General features: G+C 40.1%; 1 long non-coding RNA gene across 3 annotated transcripts in view; it reads left to right on the top strand.

Annotated features, from left to right (window-relative positions):
- The window catches only part of LOC123797622 (uncharacterized), a 167,234-nt gene extending 148,424 nt beyond the window's left edge, over positions 1 to 18,810 (top strand). For 2 of the 3 annotated variants that reach the window (XR_015726103.1, XR_015726101.1), the window contains 2 exons: positions 1,467 to 1,651; positions 9,201 to 18,810. This is a non-coding gene — a long non-coding RNA (uncharacterized LOC123797622). The remainder of the gene's footprint in view (positions 1 to 1,466; positions 1,652 to 9,200) is intronic. The other variant, XR_015726102.1, reaches the window with a different exon arrangement.
- The last annotated feature ends 4,835 nt before the right edge of the window (positions 18,811 to 23,645 follow it).

The raw sequence follows: 23,645 nt of genomic DNA, 5'->3' as shown, positions 1-23,645 counted from the left end.
TTTTCGAGAGTCTTGGCCCTCCCCAGATCCATTCCTCTGCGTGGAGGATTCCTGCGTCTTGGCCTTATTTTAGGTCCCATAATCCTCTCTGGCCTCCCGTTTGGACTCGCCTTTTCAAAATGCCCTCAGTTCTCAGTGACTCAGACTCGGGTTGCTGTTTGCTTCTCCACCCACCACCCTGTAAAGCTCCGGGTGAAGAGCTGCTGGCTGATCCGGGACCTCCGGCCCTGGCCACCCCATCAACAGCAGCCTGGACCAGGAGGTGAGAGCCCCTCTCCCCTCCAGGAAGCCTCACTCTGCATTACGGTTGTCTATTTTCCAACCTCTTATCTGCCTGTCTGTGCTCGGACCCAATGGGCTATATCTGGCGCACTCCTCATGGGACCAAGCCGGTATCTCGGGGTCCTAGATGCTGGGACGGGCAAAGGTGAGTTTTGCTGGCAGGCACCTCAGTTTTCCCCAGTGCCCCGGGCATGTGCCCAACACTCTCCCGTTATATTTGTTTTCTGGATGCATCATTGCCGCTCTCAACAGCCAGCCCAGAGGGAGTGCTAATTCTCAGTTACAGTTTCCTTTTTTGCATTCTCGTTTTAATCACAAGGAACTCTGTGAGAAAAGAAAGTTTTGATTTTTTTTAAGAAGAGTCTAAGTTGAATTTTAGATGCTTGCCTTTGCTGAAAGGCTAGAAGGGGGTTGTAGCATACCCAGTGCACAATGAATTCAGACATACAGAATAAAGAAGACTTTTTAAAGGTACTGTGAACAAAGTTAATGAATCTTGATGTTACTATAATAGGGCCTCTTCTTATCTATACTCACAAAACTCTTAGGATCATAACATATTAGCACTGAAAACAAGAATGTAGAAAATATCATGTCTAATCTGAAAACAAAGACAACAGTACCATCGATACGCACTTGAACTGTTACCATCCAGGGTCTTAAACCTTCTAGAGACAAGGAACTTTCAAACTTACAAAGAAGCCCATTCCAGGTAAAACAGCCCCAACATTGTTAGATTTATTCATTCTCATGTTTAAATGCCACCCTATAATATCATTCTACTGCATTGTTTTGTCTTTTAGAGATCTGTGAAAATTAATGAAATCTTAGAGTTGAAAGAGACATAGACAAAAACCTATTACATGTTACAATTCTTCAGATTTTTTTTTCTCTCCAAATGAAGCCTCTCTACTTCTTTCAGCTCTTCATTATGTGACATGGTTTTAGATTGCTCTTCATTTTGGTCTCCACCTTTGGGTGCAATTCCTATTAAAATTTCCTTCCCAGGTGGTAATGGTGAGGGCACAGAGTTCGATTGCTCAAGAAGACCCACAGGACCCCATATAGCAATACAGTATAGCAACAACATGAAAATAAAGATACCCAATCACAGCCAAAGGTTGCCTCACACTACAGAGTCTGGACAGTCAGGGCCAGGCTCTAATTAACTTCCTTCTGTGAAGGCCATTCTAGACCTGCTTTCTTCTTGGAGCTGGAACCAACAATGTGTGCGCCGAACACCTTGGAACTAGGGAGCTCAGAATGGATTCTCGACTGGGTTTCTTCTACCTTCCTGGTCACGTACGCCTGTTTCTTGCTGTGTAACCAGATGCAAGGACCAAGCCTCATAGGCTCTCATCAAGACCAGGTGCGTATCATCAATCTCGGTGTTATCAATAAACAATGTTGACAAGCTGGTAAAACCACTCGGAAATTTTCCTTGGACTCGTGTTTACAAAGCAACACTATTATCAGCACATTTCACGGTCTTGACCAGGGGTCAGTGCTGTGTGGATACATCTCTTACTTCAGCAAAACAGCTCAGGCCCACTCCAGTCCTGCTGGAATAACCCCTCACAATAAACCAAGACTGAACACCCACTTCAAAAGTGGTCTGACCGACTCAGAATATGGTACGATCATATCTGTCATATTCTGGACACTATCATCCATGTCTTATTTTAAAATATCTCTGTGATTTTCCCTTTGGGCAGAAATCACTGCTGCCTCCTTCTGTAGGTTCAGACTAAAGATGAGCCACTCTTATCGAGGAAGAAAGTTCAACCAAAGCTTTATTTCTCTAGCTAGTAAGACCTCAAACATGTCTCATCCAGAGAAATTGGGGTGATTTCCAAGGAGCCTCTGGCCTATTTGCTTCTGTGGAAGTGGGAGGCAAGCAAGTGCAACTGGAAAGGTAGATGAGCCAGTAGAATCTGATTGCTGATCATTTCAATACTATTTTAGTCTATTTTTTGCACATTTATTTCATCCTTTTTACAAAAGTAATGCATGCTAACTGTAAAGATCAATGTTTCCTTTAAGCTTAATTGTTTTGTAAAATAAAGGTGGCCAAAGACCCAAACGTTGAAATTCACAGTTTTCTCTGCTTAGGTTGGTGCAGCCCCTGATTTTAGCTGGTCTAACCCAGAAATATGCACATTTTGTACCCGCCGTAGAAATCCTTACACCTTTTCTAACTGAAATGGTAGAGACAATAGATGAATGCTGAGCAGCGTTTGGTAGAAAGGGATTGCCAAATGTTTGGATATTTAGAGCTCAGTACATACAAATAAGTTCTTAGCAGAGCACTACCTTAATAGCTAATAAAAAACTATGGACTATGAGAAACAAACTGAGGGCTTCAGAGGGGAGGGGGGTGGGGGAATGGGATAGACCGGTGATGGGGAGTAAGGAGGGCACATATTGCATGGTGCACTGGGTGTTATATGCAACTAATGAATCATCGAGCCTTACATCGAAAACCGGGGATGTACTCGTATGGTGACTAACATAATATAATAAAAAATCATTATTAAAAAAAATAATAATAATAAAAAAAAACTGTTTCGGTACAATGTAAATAAATATTCTCTAGTACTGCAACAACAAATCCTATGCAATTGGAAAGAACCATATTCTTTTGAATTTATTTAAATATGAATACAGTTTTGAATTATTTTTAACATTTTAAACCATCTTACTGAAATAAAGTAATTATGTTGGAAGTATCCCTAGGAATTCCTCCTGCTATTATTTGGTTACATTCACGTTAATGGAATAAGAATCCATTTAAAACTACAGAGAAATAGGTTCTACATCTTTCATATATACTTAAATAATCTCCATAGAGACAGACTTCTGGTTCACCCTGCCCAACTATGCTATGCTGTAGTTTAAATCTCTTACCTCTTTTTATCAACCCTTTCTCTCTCTCTCTCTTTTTTTTTTAAAGATATATTTTTTATTTATTTATTTGACAGAGAGAGAGGCAGCCAGCAAGAGAAGGAACACAAGCAGGGGGAGTGGGAGAGGAAGAAGCAGGCTCCTAGTGGAGGAGCCTGATGTGGGACTCGATCCCAGGACCCCAGGATCACGCCCTGGGCTGAAGGCAGACGCTTAACGACTGAGCCACCCAGGACCCCCCCCCCCTCTTAAATCAAATCTTAATAGAGACTGAGTCTATTGGTCTGGGTCCTCTGTAGCTAGATTACCATATCTTTTTGTTATTACTATCTTTCTTCCCTTGTGCGAAAGAGCACCCCATTCACACTGGCCAATGCTGAATTGTAATGTCCACTTCTAACATCTCCCTTTGAGAGTGCCACACACGCAAGTATCTCTCCACAGGTGAAGAAACTAACCACCACAACAAGTCAACTTACATAAGCTGATCTTGCAAAGCTCTTTGAAGAACAAAAATTTACGTCTTTAATCTCTAAGCAGAGTGAACCCCACATTAGCAGCCCCTCAGAATCATAGACAAGGAATAATAAGCAAATCCGCCTGATGCCTCCTTTCTCCATGAAGTAAGTTATAGAAGGAATGTGTAGAAGTTATGGAAGGAGCAGTGGTGAGAGTAAACTACAGAATTCTGTTGATGGTAGTGTGTTTTAAAACTACTGCAGGGCCAAATTGCTATAGAATTTGTTTCCACAATGTTATTCTTGGAAAATCTTCTATTTGTGGTCATATTTCAGGGTAATCAAGGGACACCCTTGAACCTTATGCAGTGTATTCATTTTTTTTAAAACATGGAAGGATCTTAACTATGAAGATTTCAAAATCGATTTGTTAAGAGTCTCATTATGTTATTTTCTTAGACTCTTTTTTTTTTTTAACGTGGAAGGATCTTAACTATGTAGATTTCAAAATCGATTTGTTAAGAGTCCCATTATGTTATTTTCTTAGACTTTAGGCAACAGAAACAGAAAATATATTGAAATAGAAAAAGAAATTCAGAGGAATAACCCATATCCTGTAGCATATTTAAATAATTCAAGAAAAAGTCTTGATGCTATCTTTCTCCCCTTTTATGTCAATGCCCCATTCTCATTCTCATTTGCTTTTCAGGATTATGATATATTGCTATGTTTTGAAATGTATAATTACCCTAGATTTGTACCCAGAGCTCCTAAAAGAGATTTTGAAAGCACCAACATGGTAATGGAGAGTGAGGTAAGAGGACAAGGGGATGGGTCCTGTGCAAGAAATGGAAGCAGGAGGTCCTGAGCGTTGTTCTCACCCTCAAAGTGTCAGGTCTCTCTCAAATGTGCTCTAACCTTGTTGGGTGTCATATGTACTGTGGTTTGCAGAGGAAAAGCCAAAGAAGCCCCACCAGAGAATCCATCTTTATACATTAAAACCTTTCTCTGTAGAAGGTTCTCCTTAGTTAAGTGGGATCTGAATCAAAGGAGCAGAATCTGAAGGCTTCTTGGTCTAATTCTTGCTCTTCTAACAAACCATGTGATTGCCCAGCTCATTCCATGAGGCTGTGTTTCTGATTCCTCTTTTTACATATGACTCTGAAATGTGAGCATGGGATCTTCTCCTGTAGCACTTACATAGTTCTAGCAGCCAAGGTCAGAGTGCTTGGAAACTGAGGGGTTTCGTGTGCCTAGAAATGGAGAACAATCTCCACGCTCTTGTTTCTGTGATAACAAGAGAAACAAGATGGCAGATTCAGCATTCCTGTCCATTGTGTGTGTGTGTTGGGGGGAGGGTTGGTGGGGGAATTGAGATGGTGGGTGGAGTGAAGGCAAGGAATGGGTAGAAGAAGGAGACTTAGGGAGGAGGAGAAGGCACTGGGAAGTAAGCCCAGGGCTGGTATCTGGGGAAAGGAGAACCAATACCTCTTTTGTTGTCAGGAAAGCCCTGGGCACAAAGGGTGAGTTTGAGTTTCACTTCAGGTCAGTTCAGGGCATTGTGAAAAGGCAGTTCTCAGACAGCAAGCTTAACTGACTGACTCTGAGGTAATTAAATCACTACATTAGGCTGCTGACCATGAAAGCAGAAAAATACAAGCACACAAAAAAGAAGGAAAAAAGCCCTTACATTTGTTTCTAATTATATAATTAAAATGTTTACTGTTCCATGTAATAATTATGTGGCTCATATTTGATCATGATGGAGTTTCTCTAATTAGTTAAAAGTTTTACCCATTCTTCTTGTGGGACAAAATTTGGTTTTATTTAGTCATTTTTCATTCAGGCATGTAAGGCTTCCATGCCATCTGACTTTGTTTTATTCTGGCTGAGGTCTTGGCAACTTCTGTGGTAATTTTCAGTTTTATTTCCTTTCTTTAGTGATGTCTGTAATTGTGGACAGCCAGTTACCTGACGAAAGGATCGTTTCTTAGTCCTCCATTTGCTCTCCTTATGTAAATTTTGTTTCTAACACTCCATGAGGCACAGTAGGTGTCAAACCAGAATAGTTATTCTGCAGTGCTGAGAAGGTCCCCTACAGAGGACCCGGTGGCCCCCACAGCTGCACTGACTGGCTCATTTTTCCTCCTTCCATCACTGTTACCTGTGCTTTTGGTAGCTTTAGATCTTGACTAGTCAGGGGCTGATTCATGACATTGCAGGTTCTCTAGGCACATTATTTCTCTTCCTCCTGGCCTCCTATCTCCTTTTTATTTATCTATTTGTGTTTTGCCATTTTACAGATGACGGCCAACAGTCATCAGAATAATGTGTGTGGAAAGAAAAATGACAAAAGGAAAAGCAGTCACATACTGTACTTTGTTCCTTGCTCTGGTTAATAGTGGTGGAAGAGAGTATGCTGAAATTTAGGACTAAAATTAGATCTGACTTTTAGCTACGTAATTCAATGATCTATTGTCTGTTATTTCAAATAAATACAGTTTGGTGGGGGAAGTGGGTTTAGAGTAGTGCTGAGAATTCTTAATAATCTAATGCGGGACAAAGATTGTTTCCTTTACATAAGGCAGACGCCATATTGATGGTGTGTAGTGAGGTGAGGAAACTGAAACAGCTCCAGGGGGGAATACAATCTGCTGGTCACACAATGTCTTGTTTCTCTGGGGAGAAAGGCACTGTATCACTTCGTGGAGGCCCGGAAAGTCTGTCCAAGCAGAGCGAGTTCAGACCATAGAGGTGGGCCAGCCGGCCTCCCCACTGCATTCTGGGAGTGGGTAGGGCCGCATGGAGGGAAGGGAAGGTAGCGCACAGGTTCGGGGTACAGCCGGTGGAACTGGAGAAGCAGCTGGGGGTTTTGTCCTGATATTCACTTCCCATTTACCCTGGTTCTACAGTAGGCTACCCACTTCAGAGAAGGAGCTTGGTACCTATCAATGTGACAGTAAACTGATAAACTATTTTTTTTCCTCTTCCAGTGTGCTAATAAGAAAAGATTAGTGCAGTAGTTCTCTATCCCAGGGCAGTTTTGTCCCCCAGGAAACATTTGGTAACATCCAGGGACACTTTTCATTGCCACAGCGGGGGGTCACTACTGGCATTGAGTGGTTAGAGAACAGGGATGATGCCAGACATACTACAGTGCACAGGGCATACCTGCACAGCAGAGAATAGTGTGGAGGTTAGGAATTTCTGGATAGAGGCATCTACTTAGAGTCCCTAATTCCCCTTCCAGGTTAGAGATACACTTGTTAAAAAATACTTTTCTGGAAACACCCATCCATGCATCTCCCAATGTGGTCAAGACAACTAAAATATGCCAGAAAAGTAGAGGGCCCCTACTTTTCAGTGTCTCTGGGGATGTTAATAGATGTTTTTCCTACTTGTTGTTCCTCCTACTTTTCCTACTTTCCTACATTATTTGGAAATGTACTCTGTAGTGATTTCAGATCACTTTTAATGAGCTAAGATGCTACAATGCATCTCTTTTATTGTAGCTTTCATACTTTTTGCATTTGCTTTCTGCCTTCTCATTTTTAGCTTTTATAGAATTTCAGTAATAATAAACTGTAATGTCTTCCCCATAATGTTTTGCTGAATAAAATATTCTGGCCCTCCTCAGTCTGTTGAAAAAAAAAAACACATAAAAGAAATTTATTTATTCCTATACAAAAGGAAGCAATACTAGGGGATGATTTTACCTTGAAATAAAAGTAAGTTCACTCAGAGAAGTTCATATGTGATTCTTAATATAGAGAGATTTTTTTAATGTGGAAATAGGGTATTTTTTAACATTTTAAAATCTAGTTATTGACACATATCTCTTGAATAGTAAAAGACAAAAATCTTTTTGAGATAATTTAGTTGAACCTCCTAATTTTATAAGTGATAAAAACAGGAACCAGAGAAACGAAGTGACTTGGCAGGAATTTACTCCTAAGGCCAGAACCAGCGATCCAATGTCACAGGCAGTTCCCTTTTCAAGCATGCCACATTACTAGAAGGCTGGATCCTCTAGTAACAGACACGAATTTTTTTTCAGACACAAATTTTTTTTTTCTAAATTTGGGAAATTATCTTGGGAGATTTAATTAATGAGTATTTTGAAAAAATTAGTCTGTATCTATACTGGGCAGAAATATTTATCATATATATATCAGATATCTGATATCTATATCACAGATACAGATATCAGATATATATGTGGATAGATCTATCTATCTATCTATCTATCTATCTGAGGGAGGTCTGTGCTTTTTCTCTGAAAGCAAATTGGTATATAATCAGTTCATGAAAAAGGTCAGTCTGCTAAACTCATTGGTGATTCCTAAGAATTCATCTTAAAACTCTTTCTTAGACTAATTGACTACATACTTTTATCTGTTCTCCCTGCTACCCACCCAGTGTCTTCACAGAAAAATCTTACTTTGTTGTAGCCTCAGGGGAGACCCCCAACCACATGGCTCTCATATTAGTTTTCTTGGCTGCCATAACAAATAGTATAAACTGGGCAGCTTAAAACAACAGCAATTTATTCTCTCACAGTTCTGGAGACCAGAAGTCCAAAAATCAAGGTGTTGGCAGGGCTATGTTCCCTCCAAAGGCTCTCAGGTGGATTCTGTTCCTTTCTTCTTTCAGCTTCTCGTAAGTGTTAGCATCACTCCGATCTCTGCCCCTGTTCTCACATCACCTTCTCCTGTGCGTCTCTGCGTGCTGTCTCTCGTAACGACAGCTGTCCTTGGATGGAGGGCCCACGCTAAAACCGGGATGATCTCAATATCTTTAATTACATCTGAAAAGACCTTTTTCCCAAATAAGGTCACACTCATAGGTTCTGGGGATTAGGGTGGGGACATTCTTTTGGGGGGGTCTGTGGGGATGGAGGTGGGGGTGGACACCATTCAAGCCACTATACTTCCTGTTCTACAAACAGCACAGTCAACTGTGCAGTCTTGTTGTCTCACAATTAGGGTGACCAATTGTTCCAGTTTTCCCTGCATGACCGATTTTCTGAAAGTAGGACTTCTAGTGTTGAAGCAGAGGAAGGTGCATCCCAGGGAAACTGGGAATGTTGGCTACCCTATAACAGAACAAAGAGCCCGAGTGACCAATATCCCCATCCTTGAAGCTTGGAAGTCGTTAAAGGATGTCAAAGCACCAGAAAGCAAACACCTCTGAGAAAAGGTGGATTGGCCCCGGGTGCCCCTTCTCCGCCTTTTGACCTCTGCTTTGACAGCGGAGAAGAGCGAGGCAGAAGCTTCTGCTGGAAGGAGAGGCCTAAGGAGAGCAGTTCTGTCTGTCAGAACCACTCTCCAGACTTAATTTCTGCTCTTTCATTCCCCGCGCGCCCTCGCCTCCCCTCTTAGCTGTTGCTGTTCTGAAAGCGGCCGAGGCAGAAGCAGCTGGCTAGTTAAGTTCAGTCACCTGGCCAGTGGTCCCTCAGCAAAGTGTTTTTTGTGGACCTAGTCATGACTTACATTGTGCTAAAATTCCCTTCCTTTTTTTCTCCCCCACCCCCTCCCTCATTAACCACCCCTTCAGCCTCCGCCTCAGGAGAGTCAAGAGAAGCAGTGGGTAAAGCTGGAGCTTTGATCTTCTAAGAGGCAGTGTCCCTTTCTCTGTCCATTTGGACCAGGGGTCACTGGGCAAGCAGCAGCACAGCTGACCTCTCTTTGAAGAGTTCAGCAGAGCCAAGGACACTGGAAGAGGTCTGGCATTTGCTTGCTGTGGAGATGTCTACGTGCAGAGGCCATCCACTGTGTTCTAATGACTTCTGTCTGCAGAGAATAAGATAATCCTGTCTTCACACCAGCTTTATGAGCTTCTGGCACTGCGCATACCTTCTCCCGACCTGTGGCTTCATGCAGATGGGGCTATATCTGGTTGCATCTTTAATAACCCCATTTTATTCACCAGGCTGAAAAAGATAAGACTGGAGGGAAACAGCTGCTTTGGATCAAGTTTGAAGCAGTAAATTAAACACAAAAGTAACATGAATGGAATGGGGGGATCGGGACATGATCTTAATGATGAAATGACTACACTACACGGTCTGCTTTTGTCACAGATTAATTTCATCTCTCCTTTACACTGATTTTACACATTGTCAGATGAAAAATTTTAATTACTTAATTCAGTGATTTACAAAAAATCTTTTGATCATTATCACTTGTAGTTGTGATGGTTTAAAATTTATATGCAATAATTTTTTGTTGTCAAAAGTAAATATTTTTGGAAATTAGATATTCCTGAGAACCGGTTTTCATTTATTTATTCATTTATTCATTCATTCCATCTTGATTTATTTACAGTGTTTTGGAGTGTTTAGCTTCGGCTACTTTTCTTAGTGGTTGTTCTCTGATTACAATATGCTTATGTAATTTAACACAGTCTACTGGTATCGACTTATGTTTGACTACCTACTTTGTAAATATAATTTCCTTTATATACATTAACGACCATATCAGATGGCTTTATGAATTTTGCTTTAAACATCAAATATAATATAGGAAACTCATGAAAAGGAGGATAGTCTATTATACTTGCCCATTTTGCTCATTACCTATTTTTACCCATTCTCGTGTTCTATTTTTCCTTTCTGAAATGCCAAGCCTCCTTCTATTATCATTTTCTTTATGTATAGAGAACTTCCTTTAGCCGTTTTTAAAGGCTGATTTTCTTCATCTGAAAATGTCTGTATTTTCCCTTTGTTGCTGAAGGGTATTTTCACCAGATAAAGAAAACGTGGTTGACAGTTCTTTTCTTTTAGTGCTTGAAAAATATTGTTCTGTCCTTTGTGGTTTCAGATGAGGAATCCCTGTAATGTGTCATTTTTTTTCTGGATGATTTCAAGGCTTTTTTCCTTTGTTTTAAGTTTTCAGAAGTTTGATTATGGTATATCTTGGTGTGGATTTCTTTGGGTTTATTCTATTTGGGGTTCAGCCTCTTGAATATAAAAGTTTATGTCTTTCTCCAAATTTGGGCAGTTTTCACTCATTGATGTCTTTGAAAACATTCCAGCCTATGCTCTCCTTTCCTTCTGGGACTTAAATGATACTATTAGCTTTTTTTTTTTTTTTCCTTAATGTTCTACAGGTCCCTGAGACTCTGTTCATTTTTCCCTACTCCATTTTTCTCCCTATTGTTCAGAATAAGTAAATCATTTTGATCTGTCCTCAAGTTCAATGATCTTATCGTGTCATCTCCACTCTGCTGTGACACCTATCCAGGGAATTTTTTATTTCTATTATTTCGGTTATTTCTATTCTTTGTAATTTCTATTCCTTTGCTGATATTTTCTGTATTTTTCATTCGTTTCAAGAGAATTCATAATTGCAAGTTGAAGCATTTTTATGATGGCTTCTTTAGAATTCTTGTCAGATAATTCCAACATCTGATTCATCTTAGTGTTGGCATCTGTTGATTATCTTTTCTCACTCAAGTTGTGATTCTCATTGTTCTCAGTATGACCCAAGATTGATCTTTTTTTTTTTTTTTTGTATCATGGAATTTGGAGTATTATATTATGAAGCTCTGTATCCATTTACTGTCTCCTATTTAGCAGGCAGTCTCCTGCTGAGGTGTAGCTTGAGGGTTGGGTGAGTGCCTGTGCTGAGCTTCATGCGGGGCCTGCTGACACTATCCCAGCAAGTGGAGCCCTTGTTCACACTGCCTCGTTGCAGACATGTGGGGCGGTGCTTCAGTTTCCCTTCATCCCACTGACGTCTTCCAGGAGAAAGCGGGGCATGGCCTTTTTGTTTCTGAATCAGGGTGTAAGTTCAGCTCCCCTGGGCCCTATCAACAACAAAGAAGAGAAATGGGGGGTGAGAAAAGACTCCTTCTGATACTTACCATCTCATTGGTGCTGACTGGGGGTATAAAGGCTTAGCTTCTCTCTGAACCCACTGATAGAGGGAGCAATGGGGAGCTAAACTGTGGACTGGTCTTGTTTTGTACTATCTTATTCAGTCTCCATTATGCCAGCTGGAGAAAGGAAGATTAGTTTACTGCTCAGCCCCACCAACACTACCTGGGAGGAGGATCAGAATGTCTCATTCATTCGTTTATTTAAGTGGAATTTGTTAAACACTTTTTATATCCCCGAGACATTAAAAAAGATTCATAGGATCAGTAAGGAACCAAGACAAGGTTGGATCTCTTCCTTTGTGAACTTGCAGTCTAGTAAGGGAGACAGACATTAAAGAAATAAATTCCTAAATAAATATTTAAATCGGGTAAGGTGCCAAAAAGGACTTTCAAAGGGAAAGGTAGAGAACTCTTTACAGAGAAAGCGAATTTTAATTAAATCTTGATTGAATAGGAGTTGGCTTGATGAAGGGAGTTCCAGGGAGAAGGAAAGAATAGCTGTTGCAAAGTTCATAAATTGAGAAGGACCAGAACCATAGCACTGTCAAAAGGAACTATAATACAAGTAGCATGCACAATTTTCTAGTAGCCACAATAAAAAAAGGGAGGAAGGGAACGAATGAAGTTAATTTTAATGATACATTTTATTTAACCTCAAATATCCCCCAATGTTATCATTTCAACATGTGAGCAGTTGAAATAATTAATGAAATTATTTTATATTCTTGTGTTCATACCAAGTCTGTGGTCATTGAGGTGGTTGGACATGGAGAGCCTGGGCATGGGGAGACTTGAACTAGGCAGATGCATATGCCAGGTGAGAGGTGATTAGTCAGTGAGGATGACAAGAGAGTAGTTTGGAGGGAGAGTTCAAAGAGAGAATCGCGGGAATCCACAAGATTTGGAACCTGACTTGTGGCGGTGATGGCTTACGGTTTAGTATGGGCGTATCTCCAGTCCTTGCTGTGAGCACCAGAGCAAGAGAAGCTGGGGGTAGGAGGGATGTTTGTTTTAGACAAATTGAGACTGAGGTGCCCAGAGGACATCTTGTGAACTAAGACCTCTGACAGAAAGAGGTGATAATTAGTGCCTCTCCCACAGTTTGCACAGACATGGCAGAGAGGGAGCTCAGGACCGGCCACTTCTCTGCATGTCCGTGGTTTAGGACCAGTTCCCCAGGAGGTGTGGAGCAAGAGGATTGCTTCCTGAAATGCCACCTTCGTGACACAACAGCAGCACAATGAATCGACCACGTGATAACATGGACAGAGATGGGAATCGATTTCTTTTTTTTTTTTTTTTTTTGAAGTCTTTAACTGCAAAACAGACTCTCACCTAACGGCTAATAGTTGCTTAGAGCAACAGAGAGGACCAGCCCATTTCTCAAAATTTTTCCCAACCATTGAGTCAAAGAGCTGACGAGCACGAAGAGGTGGGGTGCCGGTCCCTGCGTGGGGCTTTTCTCCCGATTCCAGCTGTTCCAGCGTTTCCAACCCTGCCTGCTGCTTTGCTCATTTGTGACTCTGCCCCCACTCAGTTACAGTTCACCAGCTGGCCTGAGTGGCCATAGATATCGGAAAAAACATGTCGCCTTGGCTTTTTAGGAGAAAAATCAGTATTCAAAAAATAAATGTGGGATTCTGGATGCAGAGCTCCCACTGCAATCCGGGAGCTCATTGGACCTGATAGGCATCCCCTATTATTGCTTTACTTGGGAGAAGAGTCGGAAAATAGTAATAGTGCATATTTAGGAAGCATTTACTGGTATCAAACCCTATGCTAGGGGCTCTACAAACACTCCCATTTAATTCTCACAACGCTGTAACACAGTTATAATTTTCTGCTTTTTAATGATAAAGAAATTGAAGTTCAAAAAGCTGGCTACCTTGCCATAGGTATAGGGCCAGAAGGTGTCAGAAGCTCCGAGCCGAACCTAATCCTAGCCAATCCCAAAGCCCTCACTCTTCATGCTACGCTAGACCCTGTCGACCTGTTTGGGGAAGGCTTGCCATCTAAGGGCAAGCATCACAGCTGGCCGATCTCTTGTGTGATGTCCCCGAGGGGACATGGTACTGTATCAGTGTGAGGATCTCATGGTGATGTGAACAACGGCAGTGAGAAAATCTCTAGGGTTTGAGGTCTGACCCCCATCCTTGGGAAAAGCAGTGCGGGGATGTGGAAGGGGGTTGGGTGTAGGACAAAGGCTCGTGTCCAGGGTAAGGAGGGAGCTCTGGGGGTGCAATAGAACACCCTCCTGGATACTGAAGTATATTGGCTGAAGGATGCTTTTTGGAACGACACTGTGTGGTATTCACTGAATATTCTTCCACTGATCTGTAAGGGGAGAAACCTCCCTCAATTTCTCTAGGAGTGGGAAAGAGAGCAGAACTGGATGCTTAAAAAAAACCCAAAAACCGAGAGAGAAGGGCACCTGATTTGGAAGCCCAGTTAAAGAATTGCAACAAGTTCCAAGAGGAGAACTCTCAAGGACCATTGCTATGTGACCTTAGTAAGCTACTTAACCAACCTAAAATCTAATTTCTCTACTTGTGAAATGGGGAGAGTAATGACACTGTGTGGTGGTTATTGGGATTAAATAAGATAATGTACATGAACCACTTGGTACAATAAATCTAATTCCCCTTCCTTCTTGCCTTTCTCTGTCCTTCCCCTCCTTTGGTGAAGAGCAATCTTGTCTACTGGTGCCAGAACTCCTACAGTCGCTACTATTTGAATTTTTTACTTTTGAATACACTTGTCTCTATTCAGCTGGACACTTGTTGATTTAGTATGAGGCCTCTCTGGCTTATATTCAGAATAATTCATGATACCGTCTTAGTTACAGTTTCCCGGGCCAAAAAGTCTTGGCGTCATCCATGACACACCTCTTTTTTTTTTTTTTAAAGATTTGATTTTATTTGTTCGACAGAGATAGAGATAGCCAGCGAGAGAGGGAAACAAGCAGGGGGAGTGGGAGAGGAAGAAGCAGGCTCATAGCGGAGGAGCCTGATGTGGGGCTCGATCCCAGAATGCCAGGGTCACACCCTGAGCCAAAGGCAGACGCTTAACCGCTATGCCACCCAGGCGCCCCGACACACCTCTTCTTGAACCCCACATCCAAAATTAACAAATCTTGTCGGTTTTATCAATTCAGAATCCCACCACTTCTTGTCACCTCTACTGCTAACACCCTGGTGATAGTCACCATCACCTTTTCCTTGGCATCATAGAGAAGATTCTGAATTGCTTGCTTTGTTTCCCCTTGCTCTCCTTCAGTCCATCCATTCTTAGCACAGCATCCCTTCACATAGACCTTTCACGTAGACCTCATATCATGATGTCTGCTTCCAAACCCTTCAATGACTTGCCATCTCACTCAGAGGTCTGCAAGTCTCTGTACAGTCTGGCTTCTTTGTTACTTCTCTCATTTCTCTCTTTCCTCCTGCCATCCTCACCCCCCATTCCGTTCCAGCTACATTGGTCTTGTATTTCCAGGAACATGAGCAGACACCCTCCTGCCTCAGGGCATTTGCATTTGCAGTTTCTTCTCCCTGGAAAGCTCTGCATGGCTAGTTGGCTCATCTTTTAAGCCTGGCCTCCGATGACACCTTCTCAGTGAGGCTTTCCCTGACCACACTGTAACACTGCTAAAATTCTTCTATGCCTCTGTTCTTCTTCTGTAAAAGTATTTATTACTTTCTAACACTCTACTGTATTCTCTAGAATTCTAAATGCTATTACTGAAGGTTTCTGGCTATCACTATTTTATGGCCTGCCATAAAGAAAAAAAATCACCAATTAAAATATGATTTACTATCAATTTAAAAATGCATCCTAATTTATATATGTTAAAGTGTGGAAAAGGTATGTGTTAAAAACGCATGAAACATAATACTCAATTTACTCATTTAACTTTGTTTAATGTCTGTTTTGGCTACTATTTTGTAAACGCCATGAGAGCCAGGATTTTGCTGTTTGTTCACTGTCTAAAACAGGGCCTGGCACCTAGCAGGTCCTCAATGCATAGTTACTGAATGAATGTGTAAGACATGTCTCCCCCCCAAAAAGTAACTACAGTGATAAGACATAGACATTTAAAAATAGGCATTGCATGATGAAGGCCAGTCCAGTAGCTATACCCCAAGCTTGTGCTCTGCGAAAACCTCTAAGCAAGGGGTTAGGATATTCTTGCTACGGCTTTTACTTTAATTACAAACATACTGTGTAGCTTAACCTAGTATGTGTAGTAAAGAGCATCAAGACCCACCTCCGTTCTTCCCATCACAAGACGAAAGGATATTTAAAAAAGAAAAAGAGAGAGGATTTAGGGGTAGATTAAAGATTCATCTTCCCTCCACTATATGGCGCAAATTTTTTTTTTAACTCATGTGCCCACACTTGACCCCTTGTTTCCCTCTTTCACCCTGGACCTCTGCGACAGCTCCGTGACAAGGGCGTCTAATCATTTCTAGCATGCGACAACATTTGGTTCAGATTCCCTTATCAACATTTTACCTTTTCTTCTCTCCTATTCGCCCCACCTCCACCTTAAAGGCGACCCGGAATGGACCTCAGAGATCACTGACACGTCCGCCCCTTCTTCAAACACTTCATGTAAAAAATCTTTCAGAGATGTGATTGTGGGAACGTTGACCTGGAAAGTAACTGTCATCAAGACCTTTACATCTGTTACAGGAATTCGCTCCAATGACATTGCTCGGCCCTAAATTTATTGTTAGAAAATTAAGAATCTCTGTCATACAATTGTGGGCTTTATTACACAGTGACAGGAAACTCATCTGAACTCCGCTTATTTCCATTATAAATCAGTTTACTTAAACAACCTGGAACTCCAATTTGTATTGGAGTACAAGGCGGGTTCAGTTAGATTTTTGAAAAGTTGGTTTTTTGCCTTTGAAAATGCGTGCGGAGCGTTATAGTATTTAACTATGTTGCATATATGCACTGCATTTGCATTATAGAAATGCCCATTTGGTAATATGAAATCAAATTATATCTAGTGTGTATTTTTGTACCTCCCATTATCATTACCTTATGAGTGTTAAGGATAACAGCTCCAACCAAGATGAAACATTAATTAAGGCTTTTAACTGACACTTAGAAACTTCAAGCTTCTGAAAATGTTGCCTTTTAAAGTCGGAATTACTTCCAGATTTGTATAGTATTCTGACTACAAAAATACTTTTAAATGTGCCAAATTATTGTGGTGGGGGGAAAATCTGAAATTTCTCTTTTTGTTGACCTTTAAAGACTTTCTTTATGATTCATTTGAGAAAGTCTCACTTCTTTAAAAGTCAAGCTGTTTTCTAAAGCTCCATGTGAATCAATGTTCGCTGACTCACTGTGATCCAGGGTCCTTAATCAGAAGCAAGTGTTAGGAAAATTCCTCACATGAAAATGTAAATTTTCCCTGCCCTAACTGAACTTTTAAATAAGGTGAGAAAATAAAACACAATTAATTATAAGCAATGTGTTCAATTCACACCATTCTCGGTGAAATTTAGAAAATTGAATCCTCTATTTTTTATGAAGTTATAGAATGAAATACATGTACTTCTTAACATTAATCATGTGATTTGCTTGAATGGTATATTTCCTCTAATATCTTTTCTGGAATATGGCTAGGTGACACCAGCCAGGTAGAAGAAATACGAAGCAATTTGAAACACACATAATTTGGGGTCAAACAAGTATTGCATTCCGGCAAAATTCTTAAAATTGAATCTTTCTTTGATTATTGTAATGGTCCCAGCTCTGAAGAATATTTTAATTTTATTTTTTAAACCACGCTATTGTGGTCTGATTGACATACATTAATTTAATTTTAAATCTACCTCCAACTTTAAATGTTTTTAGATGTTGTTTCAACTGCTACTTCTAGTTGTATTACAAAAATTTTTATAAAGATAAAACAAGAAACAAATTCTAAAATTAAAAGGCATGTGACATTTTCTCTCTATATTTATAATATATACTTAAAACATACGTATATTTCAAATATAAATTTAAAAGAGAGAGAAAATAAACATGGGTCCTGTGAATGAAATAAATGTGGATCTTGAAGACATTTAATTTCAAAATGTTTCTCTTGAACAAAGACTTACAGATACACTTTTTTGAAAGTTTTAAGTGACCACAAGTCATCTTCTTTTGTTGTTAGACTTAAGTAGCATTATTTATTATACAACATCTATTTCTTTTGTAAATGTATTGTCTAAAACTTGGCACTTTAGAAATGATAAGTATATTTTATTTACATATGAGATACATTTACTGAATGAAGTTTATTTTGAGCTATAATATAACAATTTAATTTTAGAAGACATGGGTTATGCGGTAGTTTAAGAAGGAAACTATTTTCAAGTTGAAATTTTAAGTATAGGTGCTGCAAAGCCTGAATATAATTACCAATACATAAGTTAATGAAAGCATGTATAAGAATCCCCCTCCAAAAGAATACTCTGTAAAGTTACTATTATTTTTGGCAAAATGGTAAAAAAAAAGTGTCGATTACTGGATATCTGATTATAAGTCTTAGAATGTATCATGTTTCAGATTATAACTGGTTCACAGGCTTTATCTTTTCAATATCTTAACTACATATTTTGGTAACCCTTTACTGTCCATAATTTTTATAACATTTCTATTGGTTGATTAGAAAGGTCTAAAAATTCTATTAATACAAATACTTCAAGAGTTTGATGATATAAACAGTTGGAACGAAATGGAACAGATAGAAACAAAATGCAATTTGAAGTTAATTACCTTTCTTTTAAAATGTTTTATAGTCTATTGTAAATCTAATAGCTAGGTAGCTTACTAAAGCTTATCACTGTAAGGAGTCTTATGTTACCAACTTAATTTTTGAGTATATTATAGCACATTTAAAAATTCACCTGTCAAAAAAGGGGAGCTGTCAACTATAGCTATATTTTAGTGATGTATATATATCTCTGAAAACTCTACAAATATGGGACGCCTGGGTGGCTCAGTCTGTTAAGCATCTGCCTTAGGCTCAGGTCATGATTCTGGGGTCCTGGGATTGAGTCCTGCATCAGGCTCCCGCCCTGCTCAGTGCGGGGCCTCCTTCTCCCTCTGCCTGCCACTCCCCCTGTGTGTGCTCTCTTCCTTTCTCTCTGACAAATAAATAAAATCTTTAAAATAAATATATTAATTAATTAATTAAAATAAAATAAAAACTGTTCAAACAATCTTTATGTTTTGTTAGTGATATTTTTGTTGGTTTAATGTTTTAGTCTTTCTGTAAATTAGTGAGGTCTTTCTAATATAGCACTAATCCAATCTTTTAAATTAACAGCTTTATTGAGATATAATTCCCATACCACATAATCCATCTATTTAAAGTGTACAATTCAATGGTTTTAAGTATATATATTCACAGAACTGGACAACCATCACCACAATTTCACATATTTTTTTCACTCCCAAAAGGAACCCTGTACTCATTAGCAATCATTCCCCATCCCCCCCGCCCCAATATCCCCAGCCCTGAGCAACCACTAATTTACTTTATATTTCTATGAATTTGCCCAATCTGAACACTTCATATAAATGGAATCACATAATGTGTGGCTTTTTGTGACTGACTTCTTTCACCTGATGTAATATTTCCAAGATTCATCCATGCTATATAGCATTTTCCAATACTTCATTTTTTTCCCGAGCTGAATAATTATTGTGTAGATATATCACGTTTTGTTTAACGATTCATCGGTTGGTGGACATTTGTGTTATTTCCACTTTTTGGCTATTATTAATATTGCTGCTATGAACATCTGTGTAGGAGTTTTTGTGCGGTCATACGTTTGCATTTCTTTTGGGTATATTCCCAAGAGTGGAACTGCTGAGTCATGTAGTAACTTTGATGCTCATTCTAATGGTAACTCTTAAAATTTTGAGGACTTGCTAGTCTGTTTTCCAAAGTGGCTGCTCCATTTTACATTCCTACCAGTGGCTAATGAGGATTCCAAAATTTTCTCTACATCCTCACCAAAATGTATCATTGTTTGTCTTTTTGATTATAGTCACCCCAGTGGACGTGGTGGTATCTCCTGGCGGTTTTGATTTGCATTTCCTTGATGGTAACTAATTCAATCTTAGTCTAAGCCAGAAAGGCATGCGTTTCAACAACTAAACATACATTTTCTAGAATTTTAAACACTTTTTCCAGAAAAATATAGGCACTAATTGTGTTCATATATGAGCTATCTGGTCTATCTGTTCTACTTAATTCCCAAAGTGTGAAGATTGGGTTGGTGGACTAGGAGATGGTCAGACCAAATTCTCATTTCTCTTTCTTTGTGAACATGTTAATCTTTCTCCGACAGTAGACTACTCAATCCTAAAACACAAAATTATTGGACTCTTAATAACAGGAGTAACAACTACCATTTGTTTCGGTGTCAGTTCTTTGCCTACATTGATTCCTTTCATTACCACAACACCGGAGCAGGCATTAGTATTCTCATCAGGAGTTGATAGAGTGATGTAATTTGGCCAAGGCCACACATCCAGCAAGAGCTGGAGTAGATATTCAAACCAGGGTCCGTCTGACTCTGAAGCCTGTGGTCATCATCACTGCCTGCTCTTATCTCTTAAATACTGTTGCTCAGTTGGAAATGTCATTTTGTAGGGGGCCTCAAATATTCTTTTGAAGTTCTATATGATTATTGCTCAAGGGAGTCTTCAAACAATATCCCATAGTGTGGAGTTTCCTACTTGAAAGACTTAATTGATCATCCTACTAATCCTTTTCCTATGTAGAAAGAACCTAAATGGTAGTTGACCACACTTTGTCCACTGCTGTAGTCATAATTTCCATATCGACACTGGAACACTTTCTTGGAAATAAATATAGCATAAAGATTCTTTGTACATACTCTGGACCCAAATCTATGTTCGGTCCTCTGAAAAAAATAATAATGACTATTTATTGAGCTCTTACCATGTGCTAGACACTACCATGTCTTTGATACATACCATCCCATTTAACATGCACAGAGCAAACTCAATAAATAGTCCTGAAGGGATTTACAGTCTAGTTGAGGGTATGAGACGTATATTTACACGTGAAAAATTAAATTTAAAAAGAGGTAAATAATAATACGTAACACCATTAAGTAGCATGTGATTAATTTCCATATGAATAAATATGCAATGTATTTGGGGGGGTACGAACACTATGGGATGGCCTAAGCTACTGTGGACTCATTGAATGTGATGGTCTACTGCATTAAATGGCAAAGTATATCTTCATTTGCTAAACTATAAAACATGAGATCCAAAAACACCCTTAAGAAGTCATTGTCTAGGGGTGCCGGGGTAGAGCAGTCACTTAATCATCTGACTCTTGGTTTTGGCTCAGGTCATGATCTCAGGGTCGTGAGATCCTGTGTTAGGCTCTAATGCTGAGTATGGAGTCTGCTTGGGATTCTCTGTCTCCCTCTACCCCTCCCACCTGTGTGTGTGCTCTCTCTCTCAAATAAATACATTAGTCTTAAAAAAAAAAAAAAGTCATTATCTAGTTTGTTTATAGGCAGAACATCTCCTTTATCACCTTAGGTGGTGATAGCTTATTACTCATGTAGTCCTTAATGGATCGTTGACACAGCCCTTTCAATTACATTGTTATTTACATTACTCCATTTGATTGTTGCACACCCAGATGAAAAAAGAAGACCTAGTAGTGTTATCTCTGTTTTCCAGATGAGAACCTGCAGCTCTGGGAATCCAATGATTTGCTTCTAGTCAAGAGGTAAAGGAAAGGCCTAGAAGTTTCTGGTGTTCTTTCTGCCTCTAATCCTTTTCTTATGGAGGAAGAACTTAAATGCTTGGTAGTTGACCACACTTTGTCCACTGCTGTAGTCATAATTTCCATATTGACACTGGAACACTTTCTTGGGAATAAGTATAGCATAAAGATTCTTTGTTTTATGGATGTGGAAGTAGTCCTAAAGATGGAAACTCAGGAAATAAATAAATGAGTTGGTCACTAATGGCAACCCTTGACTCACGAGCTTTGTTGAGATGTGCTTTATGTCTGAGAGGAGGGGAGGGGGTATGGCTGCTTTCCCAGAGGATACTCATTGGCTTAATTGAGTAGTGTAGAGCACTGATAAGTTACCAAGGCTCCAAGCCCTCTCCCCAGCCAGCTGTGATCTGAGAGCTTCCAAGTATTTGCAGATGGGTCCAATTGGAAGTTATTCTCACCACCTCCATTGCTATCCCCAAAATCCTGGGCTTGCTTTTGTTGAATTCAGTAAGCGGAAGTTTGAAGACCTCACTGATTCCTCTCTTGGACTGTACCCCGGGTAGGAAGCGTGGGGCTGGTGGTGGGGATCAAGGGTGGGTAGGGGCAAAGAACAAAGGCTTGCAGGACAGAGGAAATAGGGTCTGCAAAAGGCTTTGGTCTTTCTAATGTGCAGGATCTGAAGAGGATGAGTTTCTAATTATATAGTATTCTGTCCGCACTATCATCCCAATAGGGGTCCGTCGTGATGGAGATTAACCACGTGCAGGATTCGAGCATGCAGGGAAAGATGCCACACCGGCCTGAGCTTGGTCACATATGTGCGTCTTCATCACTCCTCGGTCACGCCCTAACTGACGCCTCTAGGAAACAATTCTAATCAGGAGGAAAATCGGGAGGCATAGCAGTAGTTTAGCTGCTTTAGCTGCTTAAACTTAAACTGTCAGGAGAAGACAAACTAGTTCTCCAATTTTCTTTAGATGTGAACTATGGTCGTTTTTCAAAGAGGTGCTTGCAGGACTTGCAAAAGCCAGCAGGTACTTTTATCTATAGCCCAAATTCAGCCTCAGTTTTCCCCCTTCTGGCTGTGGCCATCTTGGGTACAGGGTAAGATCCTAGATACGGTCTGGAAAAGCAGTACTGTGCACAGCTTTAGAGCACTGCAGCTAATTGCAAGCCTTGGGTAAATTACCAAACTCTCTGGCTCTCGTTTCCTTATCTGTAAAATGAGGCAGTCGTAGTGTCACACCTGGTAAGGACTGTGTTAGGAATGAAGGGTAAATACAAGTAAGGACTTGGGACAGTGCCTGGCTCAGAGTAAGTGCTCCAGGCATTTCAGCCGCTCTTAGATAATAAATATATAATTTATTATATATTATATATTTATACATAAAATATCTTACTATTTCAATTTTTTGTGTATTTAAAATGGTTTCTCTAATTCTTTAACATATTCTCATAGCTATAATAACATTTTATTTACATTTACTGGTGTTTTCATTTAGTTTCTGCCAAGAAGTAAGTTGATGTGGGCTTTTGATGGGGTGGGGGTAGGGACGGGCATTGATAATACAAACAAAGCAAGATTTTATGCTTAAAAGGCATATCTAAAAGATGGATTATTGTATTTTAGACTCCTTTGGACCATTTGCTTTATATAACTGAAATACGGTTGACCTCTTCATCTCTGTGTAAATGATTCCTTTTATTAATTTCATGTACACCCTGCATTTCCGGAAACCCGCCCATTGCAGAGCGCGAGGTACACGGGTGGTGACCGCGCCCGTAGGCAGGGCCTGAACCGTGTCTGCCGGTCAGCAAGCAGTCGTGAAACAGCAGCTGCTACTCTTTGGGGATTCCTTTTCCAAATATACTATGTTCATGCCTGAAAAGACCTGACTTACGATGGTCCCGCGTAGGATTTTCTGACTTCACGATGCTGCGAAAGCGATTTGCAGTCAGGAGACACTGTACTTCGGGTTTTGAATTTGGATCTTTTCCCAGGCTAGCGATACGTGTGGTGAGATCCTCTGTCGAGATGCTGGGCAGAGGCCGTGGCAGCCGCAGCTCCCAGTCAGACCCGCGATCACGAGTGTGAACACCGATATGCCTACAACCATCCCGCACCCATCACATTGTTTCTCACTTCAGCACAGTATTCAATGAATTCCGTGAGACAGTCAACGCTTTGTTATAAAATAAGCGTCATGTTCTGAGCACGTTTAAGGTAGGCCACACTAAGCTATGATGTGTGGGAGGTTAAGTGTATTAAATGCATTTTCAACTCATGATATTTTCCATTTATGATGAATTTATTGGGACAAAACCCC

The sequence above is a fragment of the Ursus americanus genome, chromosome 11, assembly GCF_024610735.1.
Source record: "Ursus americanus isolate L20-20 chromosome 11, mUrsAme1.1.p, whole genome shotgun sequence".
In the NCBI taxonomy this organism is placed as follows: Eukaryota; Metazoa; Chordata; class Mammalia; order Carnivora; family Ursidae; genus Ursus; species Ursus americanus.
This window is presented reverse-complemented; position numbering and strand designations above follow the sequence as displayed.